We start from the raw sequence: 12,473 nt of genomic DNA, 5'->3' as shown, positions 1-12,473 counted from the left end.
CAATCCTAAGATATAGAAAAGGAGTCCAACCCCATCTGAATGCCCCAGAGATAACCTGAACTTGCTTTCCATATTACACGAGCCCCAGATCTCCCCCTCTGCTCTCTGTACAGCTGACCTGGTGTTCCTCAGTGCATTTATTTCTGTGGGATTTACATTTTTAACGCAGCTCGTTGTTCTCCTGGTGGGATTTCCAGCGTTAAAGCGTTTATCGATCCTGGGGAAAACAACTGGCCGTGACAGAGGAGAGAAAATTAAATGCAGCATTGATGCTGCTCAGCCACAACCCTCCTGGAGGAATTGTGTGTATTTTTTTTTCTGTGGGCAGGAGGTGTGTTCTGTATTCACATCCTCCATCCAAGCCCAGGGTTTCATCCTTCCACAAGGTGCTCCCTCCTCTCCTCTTTGGGAAGATGAATCAGGGAAACCTTATAAATATGATTGCTTAGCAAAAGATTCTGAAAATATGAAACCTGTAATGGAAATAGAAATGGAAGCTGAATTTGAGTTGTAGGATACCGAGTCTTAGTTACTCTAGAACCTAAAAACAATACCTTGGCCAGCTGGAGGAGAATCCCTTTGGATTGAACAAGACCTGAGGGATCCAAAGGTCAATGTAGCAAAAGAGAAAAGGCTAAAGAGTTGTTTTTAGAGTTTAAAATATAACACAGTTATGGTAATGTAGTAGTTCTTATAGGCTGTGTGGAGATTCTATAGGATTTTGTGTCTTGTGTTGGTTGGTCACTGTAAATTAGAATATTCATCACAGAAGGAGACAGAATGGATTGGAACAAGGACCTCACTCTCTTTTCTCTGCTCTTACCTCTGTTCTCTTCCCCCTCACTCCCCTCTTCTTAGCCCACACCCTCTTGCTCTTTTTCCCCATTCTCTCTTTGGGGTTCCCTCCAGCCCAGGCTGGTGGCTGAAGGCAAAGCCCTCTTTACCCCTGCAATAAACCCACATATTCTAGAATATCTCAGCTCTGCAGAGTCCCTTGTCCCTGTAAGTCACGGATGCTCCTACATTCTCCCACTTCCCCTCTCCCATTATCAGGCACCATCACGGGCAGTAAAATGTTTTATAGGATCCTCGTTTTTCTTCAGAGAGAGGAAGGCAGTTATGACTGTCTCTCCAAGATGAAAAGCTTTTCCTGTGTATCCCCATATTTAGCTCACTGGAAGCTGTTTTGTTTAGGCTCTGGTTTATTTTTTTTCCAGGATGTTCTATCTGCCACCAGGGAATCTTGCAGACCATGGATGATGCAGCTTGGGTGCTCTGAAAGCTGACCTGGAGCCACTCAGGTTCAGACAGAGCAGAGGAGTTGCTTTATCCGTCGCTGGAAGGATGTGGAATTTATTTATAATCTCTGTGTGCAGCAGCATCTCCACCCAATTCCCATCAGTAAACACGGGGAGTTCACCAAAGAGGGTCAGACAAAAAAACAACCAGGAGTGACCTCAAAACAGGCTTTTCATGGGATTTCTGCACAGGGATGGGGGTCAGGCTGTGGTGTCTCCCCGCTGTTACAAATTCTGGAGAGGCTCTAGAGGCAGGAGATGTTTGGAGCAGGATGGAGAAGTCCCGGGTTTAATTGGTTGTTTCTCACCCGAGATTCCAAGGCTGGTGGTTCGTGTGGACTCCGAGGGAGTGATTTTCCCTCTTGAGCTCTGAAGGGTTTGGGCTCTGCTGTCTGACTCTGTGTCTCTGTGTCTGCGCTGAGCTCGGTGTGAGAATGATGTGGAGTCTCAAGGTCTTGGTTTTCTTGGTTTCTCACGTTGTTTATTAATTCTGATCTTACAATTCTCTGTGTCCGGCCAAGGTGTTCACAGCAGCCTGGACACGATGGGACTGTCCTGTGATGGGAGGTCACTCTGCCTTTATACAGATAATTACGTGTCTATTATTTACAATTCTGTGCCAATGTCTATCACCTGCACTAACAGGGTCATCTCTACTCTGCCCCAACCCACTGAAACTCCCCTGTGCCCACGGCACTGCAGACAATGGATGCCAAGGGAGAAGGAGAAGAACCCAGGGCACCGCCCTAAAAACTCCTGCTTGTCCCCTTTGCATCTACATTCTAAAAACCCAAAACTACAAAATCTTCTGCACAGTGATAACTACACCACTCTCAGTAACACATTTGTGACTTGCAATTCTTCTCTGTGTTGGAAGTTTTTCACATGGACCAAAATCAAAGCCTGTGTCCTCCTGGGCTCTGTGCCAGGCAAACCCCCCTGCACAGACCCCAGACCCTCTTTTTGGGGTCCCAGGGCTCTCTGCTGAGCTCTGTGACCTTCCAGGTGCCCAGAGGGATGTTCTGGACTCTGACAGAGAAGGTTCTGGGGTGAGGAGATTCCAGCAGCAAGGAGCAGATCCCAGTTCGGGCTGCAGCCTTGGAGGGTTTTTTTCTGCCCAATCCTAACCCATCTTCAGAATCACTTTGATGGACAAAGCACTTTGGGGCTTTTTTTTTCAGCCCAAATGATTTTTAAATCGTCGAGATGAAGTGAGCCAAATACCTCAGATGACATTCCTGGGAATTTGGCTTCTTCCCGTCGGTGTCAAAGCCTAATATTTATTTAAAGCCAGGCTTTTATAGCGCTCGTTATTGCATTTAAATATTTTCTTTCAGTCTCAGGGAAGCTGCCAGCTCGTTTTAGCCAAACGTGGCTAAATGAAATGATTGCCTGGTGACGTGGAGCCCGGGAAGGGAAGGGAAGGGAAGGGAAGGGAAGGGAAGGGAAGGGAAGGGAAGGGAAGGGAAGGGAAGGGAAGGAAAGGAAAGGAAAGGAAAGGAAAGGAAAGGAAAGGAAAGGAAAGGAAAGGAAAGGAAAGGAAAGGAAAGGAAAGGAAAGGAAAGGAAAGGAAAGGAAAGGAAAGGAAAGGAAAGGAAAGGAAAGGAAAGGAAAGGAAAGGAAAGGAAAGGAAAGGAAAGGAAAGGAAAGGAAAGGCAAGGCTGTTCACACCAGGGGAAGGCTCAGGGTTGCACAGAACTCCACAAAACCCTGGGAATGTCCTGCCCCAAGGTGCCCATCACTGCACACTTGGCTCAGGGAGCAGATGCACCACCAAAGGCAGAACACTGGGCCTGATCCTGATCTCAGCCACTGCAGGAATCCCTTTGTTTCTGTGTCTCCCCAAGAACTGCTCCGTGTGTCACTTGAAGAAAATCTGGTTTATTTATTGCCCATCTTTTCATCCCCACTCTCCATTTTTATAGATGTGCTGGCACAGGAGTTGGACACTCCAGCAAATGAGGTTAACCTCTGACCATAAATTACTGCTCCCTCAGGAGGAAGTGGCCATGAAAAAGGAAACAGCCACAACTCCAGCGGAGAGCAGCAAAGGCAGAGACAGCAAGGGCTGTACAAATTACAAAACCACCACCCCCTGAAAGCCATACCATGCAAATAATAAAGTGTGACATATAAACACACACAGAACTGGACTCGGCCTGGCCAGAACAATCACTCAGATGCCAAGAAAAATAAGCAGCTCTCCCATTTTCCCTGGAGTTTCTTATTTAATGGCTCTTGGGGACAGCACAGGGCCAGAGAGCACAGGCAGCTGAAGGAGAGAAATGATCTAATCATCTGCAGCATTGCTTTTAACTGGCAGAGCAGGCAGGAATAGACAAGACAGTGGCCAGGATAAAACCTGAGGGGTTTTTTTTCACTCTAATAATCCACTTGGGTGCATTTATCAGGTGTCCCATGGTGATTTTCCAGGTGAGAATTGTGGGCTCATCCCACAGTCTGGGGCTGGGATTTACCTCTGGGGATTTACAGGTGTTTAAAAGAATGAGAAAGAGACAAAGAATTTATTTCTCTTTTACTGAGGCACCTCAGGCTGAGCTTCAGAGCTGAAAACCAAACCTGAGCTTACCATGGGAATAAACAGACCCAGCACTTGGGTGATCTGTCTCAGAACCTCTCCCAGAGAGTTTCAAAGGTGTTTTCTGCTCTGCTTCTCATTTTCTGGTTTATCAGGTGTCCCATGGTGATTTTCCAGGTGAGAATTGTGGGCTCATCCCACAGTCTGGGGCTGGGATTCACCTCTGAGGATTTACAGGTGTTTAAGAGATTTGTCTCAGAACCTCTCCCAGATATTTTCTGCTTCTCATTTTCTGGGCTGATGGGAACCTCCCCACTTCTCCTAGAATAGATGATGGATTTTTGATAACAGTGAAAAGCCAGTCAGATGCACTATCAGGTGTCCCATGGTGATTTTCCAGGTGAGAATTGTGAGCTCATCCCACATTCTGGGCCTGGGATTCACCTCTGAGGATTTACAGGTGTTTAAAAGAATGAGAAAGAGACAAAGAATTTATTTCTCTTTTACTGAGGCACCTCAGGCTGAGCTTCAGAGCTGAAAACCAAACCTGAGCTTACCATGGGAATAAACAGACCCAGCACTTGGGTGATCTGTCTCAGAACCTCTCCCAGAGAGTTTCAAAGGTGTTTTCTGCTCTGCTTCTCATTTTCTGGTTTATCAGGTGTCCCATGCTGATTTTCCAGGTGAGAATTGTGGGCTCATCCCACAGTCTGGGGCTGGGATTTACCTATGAGGATTTACCTGAGGATTTCCAGGTGTTTAAAATAATGAGAAAGAGACAAACAACTTCTTTCTCTTTCACTGAGGCACCTCAGGCTGATATAACTTCAGGCCACAATTTGGGATCACACTGTCAGACAACTCCTCTGTCTTTTTTTTTTTTTTTTTTTTTTTTTAACTCAGTTTTATGGCACAAACATGTACAGCAGAACAACTTCTGATTCTGCCAATCTGCACTAATAGAAAGCACAGAAAAGGCTCATTTAAAAAAAAAAAAATCTATAAAATGGTGTTAGATTTTTCTACAGAACCTGGGTGCTTTCACGCCTATTAAATTTTAATACAGCAGATAAAATGGGCAGGAATTACCTTGTGAAAGGCTCCTTATCTCTGTATCAGAGATACAGATATACAGATCTCTGCCAGATCTGGCTGCCTTGATGCATTTTGAGGATGAAATGCATCTGAAATAGTCCCATGAAAGTGATGGGAGGAGTTCAATGCGCCTCTAAGAGAGCAACAAAACCCTGCAGAACCAGAGCAATAAACCCAGCCCAGGTGGGGAACAGAGATGTGCAGAGCTGCATCCCCACAATGCACACTCCAATAATTATCTGCCTCTTTGGAAAGGAGATAAGGCAATTTTCAGATCCTGCACTTTGCCTTTTCCACACCAGTTATCATCACCTTCTGTTGGGAAAGATGAATCAGGGGAACTTTATAAATATGATTGCTTAGCAAAAGATTCTGAAAATATGAAACCTGTAATGGAAATAGAAATGGAAGCTGAATTTGAGTTGTAGGATACAGAGTCTTAGTTACTCTAGAACCTAAAAACAATACCTTGGCCAGCTGGAGGAGAATCCCTTTGGATTGAACAATCCCTGAGGAATCCAAAGGTCAATGTAGCAAAACAGAAAAGTCTAAAGAGGAGTTTTTAGAGTTTAAAATATAACACATGGTAATGTAGTAGTTCTTATAGGCTGTGTGTAGATTCTATAGGATTTTGTGTCTTGTGTTGGTTGGTCACTGTAAATTAGAATATTCATCACAAAAGGAGATAGAATGGATTGGAACAAGGACCTCGCTCTCTTTTTTCTGCTCTTTTCCCCCTGCACTCTGACCCTGCCCCTTGCTCTCTCTCTCCCCTCTTCTCAGCTCTCACCCTCTTGCTCTCTTGTTCTCTCTTTGGGGTTCCCTCCAGCCCAGGCTGGTGGCTGAAGGCAAATCCCTCTTTACCCCTGCAATAAACCCACATATTCTAGAATATCTCAGCTCTGCAGAGTTCCTTGTCCCTGTAAGTCACGGATGCTCCTACAACCTTCCTCAAGGGAAGGGGAGAGATGTTGTTCTCAGAAAGGAGCAGTGAAATCTTCCTGCAGAGGATCTGGCACTATTGGAGTTTCTGAGTGTTGGCTCCAGCAGGTGGAAATGGGAAACTTTCCTGACTCAAAGGACAACTGACTTGCTCAGCTGGGAAGGAAGAGGCAGATCCTGGACTCAGAACACTCCCCTCAGCCCCAGTGCTGGCAGCAATCCTTGGTGGCTCATTAACTCCAATAAAAGCTGCCAGCTCAGCCTTTCTGCAGGCTGAGGGTGTCCCCAGGGAAATCCCACCTTTCTGATGGACTGGGAGCAAACCAGGGGGGGTTTTGCTCCCCTTAAACCACTCCTGATCCTGCCAGGATGAAGGAGAGCATAGAGAAAGGGTGACACACTGTGTGGACACAGAGAAGTGCAAGTCAGACCCTCCTGACCAGCTGTTTTTTCAGAGCTGTGGTGCTTTTTTTTTCCAAAATCTGAGTGAGGATTGAGGCAAACTCAGAGCAGGAGATGTCCTTGGGGCCCCTCCTGAGGAATAAAGGCTGAGGCTGCACTTTCCACTCCCACCTTGGGTGAGGCCAGAGCAAGGGGCAATAAATCTGAGGATGCCCCCGGACTCTGGAGAGGAAAATAAAGTTTTCTGTGACCTACTAATTGCTGCCACAAAGTTTTGAGTAATGAGAGGCACACAGCACCAGAGAAAATGTGCTTTTGGAAAGAAAAGTGCCTGCAAAAAATCCCTCTGAGCCTCTGCCCAGGAAATGCAGCAAGTTTGGCTTGAGGAGTTAAAGCTCAGGAAAAAAAAAAAAAAAAAAAAAAAAAAAAAAAGAGAGAGAGAGGAAAAAAAAAGAAAAATAAAAAAATGAGGGAAAAAAAAAAAAAGAAAAAAAAAGAGAAAAAAAAAAAAAAAAAAAAAAAAAAAAAAAAAAAAAAAAAAAAAAAAAAAAGAAGATGAAGCAGCAGTTTCACGGTGTGGCTTCATTTTTTTAAACCAGGCTGTGAATGTAAAAAAGTAAAAGGTACAAAGGTGGGTCTGAACCCTCACTGCCAAACACAGCAGCAGAGTCTGAGACAAAGGCTTGGACAAGGAGATGATAAGAGAAGGAAGCAGAGATGAGAAATGCACAGAGCCCACCTTGCTGATTTTTTAAATCCTTGTTTTCATACTGAGAGCCCTTTTTTATCTCACCTCTGTCATTCAGAGTAGGAAACCCCTGCAGTATTTTCATCCTCCCCGATGCCCAGAGGACAAAGGGCCTCTGTGCAGAAGAGCCTTGTGGCATTGTGAGGGACACCAAAGCTTTTATAAAATCACTGTTTGTTCTCCAAAGGCTGGGACATGGCAGGTGCTTCACCAGCAGAGAACACAGACTTTGGGGCTTTAAGAAAAGAGAAGCAGCATTTTTATTTATTATTTTTTTTAACCTGTGTGCTCCACCTGCTACTGAACATCCTGGGCAGGAACAAACAGGATTCCCAGCCATGGGATACAACTTTTACTGGACTGCAGAGCCAGTTCAGCCTGCCAGGACTCACTGGGCTCACCCCCATGCCAGGAGGCTGCAGTGACATCCTTCTCCTGTTTAATCCCAAATTACATTCCCTCCTTGCTGGAAAATCTGGGATCCTGCCAGGCTTGAGGCTCCTTGCTCAGGATAACTCAGAGCCAGTGGCTGTGTCACTGCAGAGCTGTGTCAGAGTCCAGGACATCCCTCTGGGCGCCCTGGAAGGTCACAGACCTCAGTAGAGAGGCCTGGGACCCAAAAAAAGAGGGTCTGGGGTCTGCCCAGGGGGGTTTGCCTGGCACAGAGCCCAGGAGGACACAGGCTTTGAGTTTGGTCCATGAGAAAAACTTCCAACACAGAGAAGAATTGCAAGTCACAAATGTGTAACAGACAGTGGTGTAGTTTATCACCAGGTAGAAAGTTTTGTAGTTTTTGGATTTTTAGAATGTAGGTGCAGGGGGAGAAGATGGAGGAATTAGGGTGGAACCCTGAGTTCTTCTCCTTCTCCCTTGGCATCCATTGTCTGCAGTGACGTGGGCACAGGGGAGTTTCAGTGGATTGGGGCAAAGTAGAGATGACCCTTCTAGTATAGTTACTAGGCATTGGTATGGAATGGTATAATAGTAATAACGAAATAATAATGGTAATATAATGGTAATAATGAAATAATAGGTACATAATTATCTGTATAAAGGCAGAGTGACCTCCCATCACAGGGCAGTCCCCTCGTGTCCAGGCTGCTGTGAACACCTTGGCCGGACACAGAGAATTGTAAGATCAGAATTAATAAACAACGTGAGAAACCAAGAAAACCAAGACCTTGAGACTCCACATCATTCTCACACCGAGCTCAGCACAGAGTCAGACCTAAAACCTTCAGAGGTCAGAGAGGGAAAAACCCTCCCTTGAACCCACCAGAACCACTAGGCTTGGAATCTCAGGTTGGGAGAGAAACAAAAACCCAAGAGATCTGGAGCAAAGCTCTGCTGGGAACGTGGATCAACCCTGTGCAGGTGAGGAGCAGGACACAGAGACCCACCCAGTGGCTTTCCCAGGAACACACAACAACATTTTTATTTTTAATATTCCTAATAAAGGACTGAGCTCTGCAGGAGGAGCAGAGGGAATCCCACCACTGAACCAGAATGCCCTGGCAGGGAGATGGTTCCTCCCAAGCTCATGTCTGACATTTCATAGTTTAAACCTTGAGGAAGGGAATGAAAAGGAAAGAACATACCTGACTCTATTTACACTGAGAACAGCGAGGTCTCAGCAGCTTTTTTCTTGGGAAAGAGCATCCCAGAAAACTGTGTGCTTTATCTCTGGAAATCATGGACAGAGAGTGTTGAAGCAAAGGCCTGAGCAGGGCTGGGGGCTCCAGGGGGACAAAGGAGGGCCTGTTGTCTCCAGTCCTGGGGGCTATTCCTGGCCTTGCACTGACTCACTCACTGGCCTTGCTGAGAAAGGCTCTGACATCCAGCTCTGCCTGCCTGCAAAAGCCACCAGAGACTCCTCGGATTCGCTTCTATTCAAAGCATGGATGATAAACAAATATCAGATATGAGACATGAGATATGAGATATGAGATATGAGATATAAGATACGAGATCTGAGATATGAGATATGAGATTCTGCTTTCCTTCAACACCCCATTCCTGGGGATGAGCAGGAACTGGACAAGCAAACCAACCCTGCTATCCTCCTGTAATAGGATTTCCTCCATAATTTTCCAATGAACTGTGCCAATGTCTTGTTTCTGCTGTGCCCCAGGGCTGCACCAAGCAAAAGGAAACACCCCAGCCTTGAGACAGGTGCCCATTTTCCTGAAGCACTTTGTGTTTATAGTCAGAGCTGTTCACAGGTGATGGGGCTGGCCTTGGTGGGAAGGGGAAAAAAAGGAGGCTGGAAAAGGTGGTGGAGCCAGGACATGTTTGGGATTTTTGAGGTTCCAGCCTTTCTGTTCCATGTGGGACACAACCACCTTTGGGGGAAAAACAACTGCATCATAAACAGATTCCTGCTGGCACTTCACTCATTCCAGCCTGCCCCATCAAAGGTGAAAGGATTTTTAGAACCCATTTTATTCACTGCGAGTTATGTCTCTTCATGTGGGTTCAGAGCCAAAACTCATTAAGGGCAGTGGGAATCTCCCCATTCCCTTTTCCATTCAGTGCCCCTGGCTCCAGTTCAAGCTTTAATTCAGCCCCTCTTGGCGTGGACAATGCAGATCAGTGATGGCAGCTCCACTATCAGTGTCTTTGTGCCACCACAAAGTCTCGTTTCTCAAACCCTCCAGCACAACGTCCACTTGTCTCCAGCCACTGCTTCCTTTCAGATCTCCAAAATAAATAAGTCCAGGGTAGAAACATTTCTTTTGGCCCTATGCTGGCTGAGAACTCGTTTGCAGACATTTTAGTTTTGGGGAGACAGTGTCCCTTTGATTCTCCCCCCATCATCTCAGGCTGCTATTTTTGCCTGGTGGCTGCACTGAGTCATGGTTTGCTTTGGAGCCAGTGTATAAAGGCAGGGATGATCCCTGGGCTGATGAGCTCTGTGGAGACAGGGAGCATTGGCTTGTGGAATCTGACAGAGCTGTGCCAGCCCAGCCCAGCCAGGGGAGAGCTGGGCATGTTCCTGTGGTGTCTGCACTGGGGAGAAGGGACAGAGACATGGTTAATGACACCCCCATCACTGCTGGGCTCTGCTTGGGGACTGGGGCAGCTGGGGCTGGACTGGGATAACTGGGGCTGGACTGGGACAACTGGGGCTGTACTGGGATAACTGGGGCTGGACTGGGACATCTGGGGCTGTACTAGGATATCAGAGGCTGAAACTGGGACAACTGGGGCTGGATGGGGACTGGCATGTGTAGGGCTGAACTGGGATATCTGGGGCTGGACTGGGACATCTGGAGCTGAACTGGGACAACTGGGGCTGGACTGGGACAGCTGGGGCTGGATGTGGACTAGGATATGTGGAGTTGAATTGGGACATCCGGGGCTGGACTGGGACAACTGGGGCTGAACTGGGACAACTGGGGCTGAACTGGGACATGTGGGACTGGACTGGCCTCTCCCCACCGGCCTGGCAGGGCAGTGCAGAGGGAACATCTCCCCCTCTCCAGAGGCTGCTCTGTGCTCCCTGCAGTCACCAGTGGCTGAGCAAACACCCAGGAAGGCTGATCACAACCTCCCCCAGTCTGGATCAGACAGCAGCAGGAGGAGGAGGGGGACAACATTTTATAACATTTCAAACCCCTCCACTGGTACCTGCTCAGAGCTGAGTGATAAACTCAAATTAAAGAGTTCACAGCACAACTCTCCAACTTTGGCTGAAATAACCCCAATTGGCTGAATTAACCCCAATTGGCTGAATTAACCCCAAATTTGGCTGAATTCTGGGACTGACATGGGTGGGGCTGGATTGATGCAAACCACTGATGGTTTTCCAGCCTTGCCACTGTCCTGGCCTGTCTGGGCTTCTCCTCCCTCCCCTCCCGTTATTTGGATCAGGGATGGAGCCCTGGAGACGTGAGCAGGAACCTCCAGTGGGGAAAACAGGACACAAACCATCCTTCTCATCCCCACTCTGAGTGGTAAGAAAAAATCCTGTTTTATCCCCACAGAGAGAGAAGGAGTAAGGAGGGGAATTAAAATCCAAACTAAAATAAATAAAACGAGCATTCTTGGTCGCTGGGCTGGCTGAAAACCATTTCTTCTCACCCTTTGAAGTTCATAGCCTGGCAAAGGAAAACCCTGCAGACGAAATTGTGGCCTCTGAGTGAGGATGTCAGTGCAGGAAGATTTTCCTCACCTTTCCTAACCTGGCTCAGGAATTTTTCTCTCCCATCAGGAGAATATCTTTTTTTTTTCCTGCCACAAACTCTGGCAGATCAAACCCTGTGCTTGTCTCCTTTTATTTTATTTATTTTATTTTATTTTATTTATTTTCCTTTACCATTTCTCTAGTTTTTATTCTCTTGGCTCAGGAGTCTGGGCTGCTGCTCCAAAACCAGTTAATTCTCTGTAAGAGCTGTGGAAAGAGCCCTACATTATATTTATAAACTGCAAAAGATCTCAGAAATAAAAGCTTCGAGTCAAACAGCTACAAGGAGATGCTCCAAAACCACCTCAGGGAGGAAACACAAAGAGAAGGAACATCAGCCATTCCCCCCATGCTGAATTTTAAAGGAAAATTCCACTTCTTGCAGCCATAGGAGGGGAGGTGAATGTTATTTATCATTAAATTTCCCACATTTCCAGCACAAGGAGGGGATGTCCTGCTTTTCTCTGCTGTTTGAATTTGTGTTTGGGGAGTTTTTCCCTGAGGTTGGTGGAGGGAAGAGCAGCAGGGACAAAGCTCAGAGGGAGGAACCTGTCAGGACACCCAGGCAGGGATGGGGAAAAGGGGACATTGGAGGAAAACTCCTCGTTCTCAACAGATTTTATACAAAAAAAAAATTCTTGCAGTGTATTATTTTACCTACACTTTGTTGTTGTTAGAAGTGACTGATGGGCCTCTTCCAGCTTTGACCTTGTTTTTGTTTTTTTGGGTTTTTTTTTTTCATATTATTTTTTTTTTTTTGTTTGGTTTGATTTGGGTTTTTTTTTTTTGTTTTGTTTTGTTTTTGTTTTTGTTTTTGTTGGGATTTTTTGGGTGGTTTTTTGGTGTATTTTTTTTGTTGTTGTTGTTTTGTTTTCTTTGGGTTTTTTTGGGGTTTTTTTTTGTTTGGTTTGGGGTTTTTTTTGTTTGTTTGTTTGGTTGAGTTTGTTTGGGTTGGGTTGGGTTTTTTTGTTGTTGTTTGTTTGGGGTTTTTGTTTGGGTTTTTTTGTGTTTTGTTTTGTTTTGGTTGTTCAGTTATTTTTTTATTTTGGTTTGATTTGGTTTGGGTTTTTTTGTTGTTGTTGGTAGTGGGGTTTTTTTTGTTGTTTGGGGATTTTTTGTGGTTTTTTGGGGGGGTGTGTTTGTTTGTTTGGAGTTTTCTTTTTGTTTTGGGGGTTTGTTTGTTTGTTTGTTTTGGTGGGGTTTTTTGTGTGGTTTTTTTGGTTGTTGCTTTTTTGGGTTTTGTTTGTTTGGGATTTTTTGGAG

At 45.9% G+C, this 12,473-nt stretch overlaps 1 protein-coding gene across 1 annotated transcript in view; it reads left to right on the top strand.

Annotated features, from left to right (window-relative positions):
• MTMR8 (myotubularin related protein 8) overlaps positions 1 to 2,378 on the top strand; it is a 277,728-nt gene extending 275,350 nt beyond the window's left edge. The window contains exon 15 of the transcript XR_014591479.1: positions 2,363 to 2,378. The gene's annotated coding sequence lies outside the window, so the exon portion shown is untranslated. The remainder of the gene's footprint in view (positions 1 to 2,362) is intronic.
• Positions 2,379 to 12,473: the final 10,095 nt, after the last annotated feature.

Source organism: Zosterops lateralis, assembly GCF_965231275.1.
Source record: "Zosterops lateralis genome assembly, chromosome: 21".
NCBI classification, from domain to species: domain Eukaryota; kingdom Metazoa; phylum Chordata; class Aves; order Passeriformes; family Zosteropidae; genus Zosterops; species Zosterops lateralis.
Note: the sequence above shows the minus strand (reverse complement) of the source record. Positions and strands in the feature narration are given on the sequence as shown.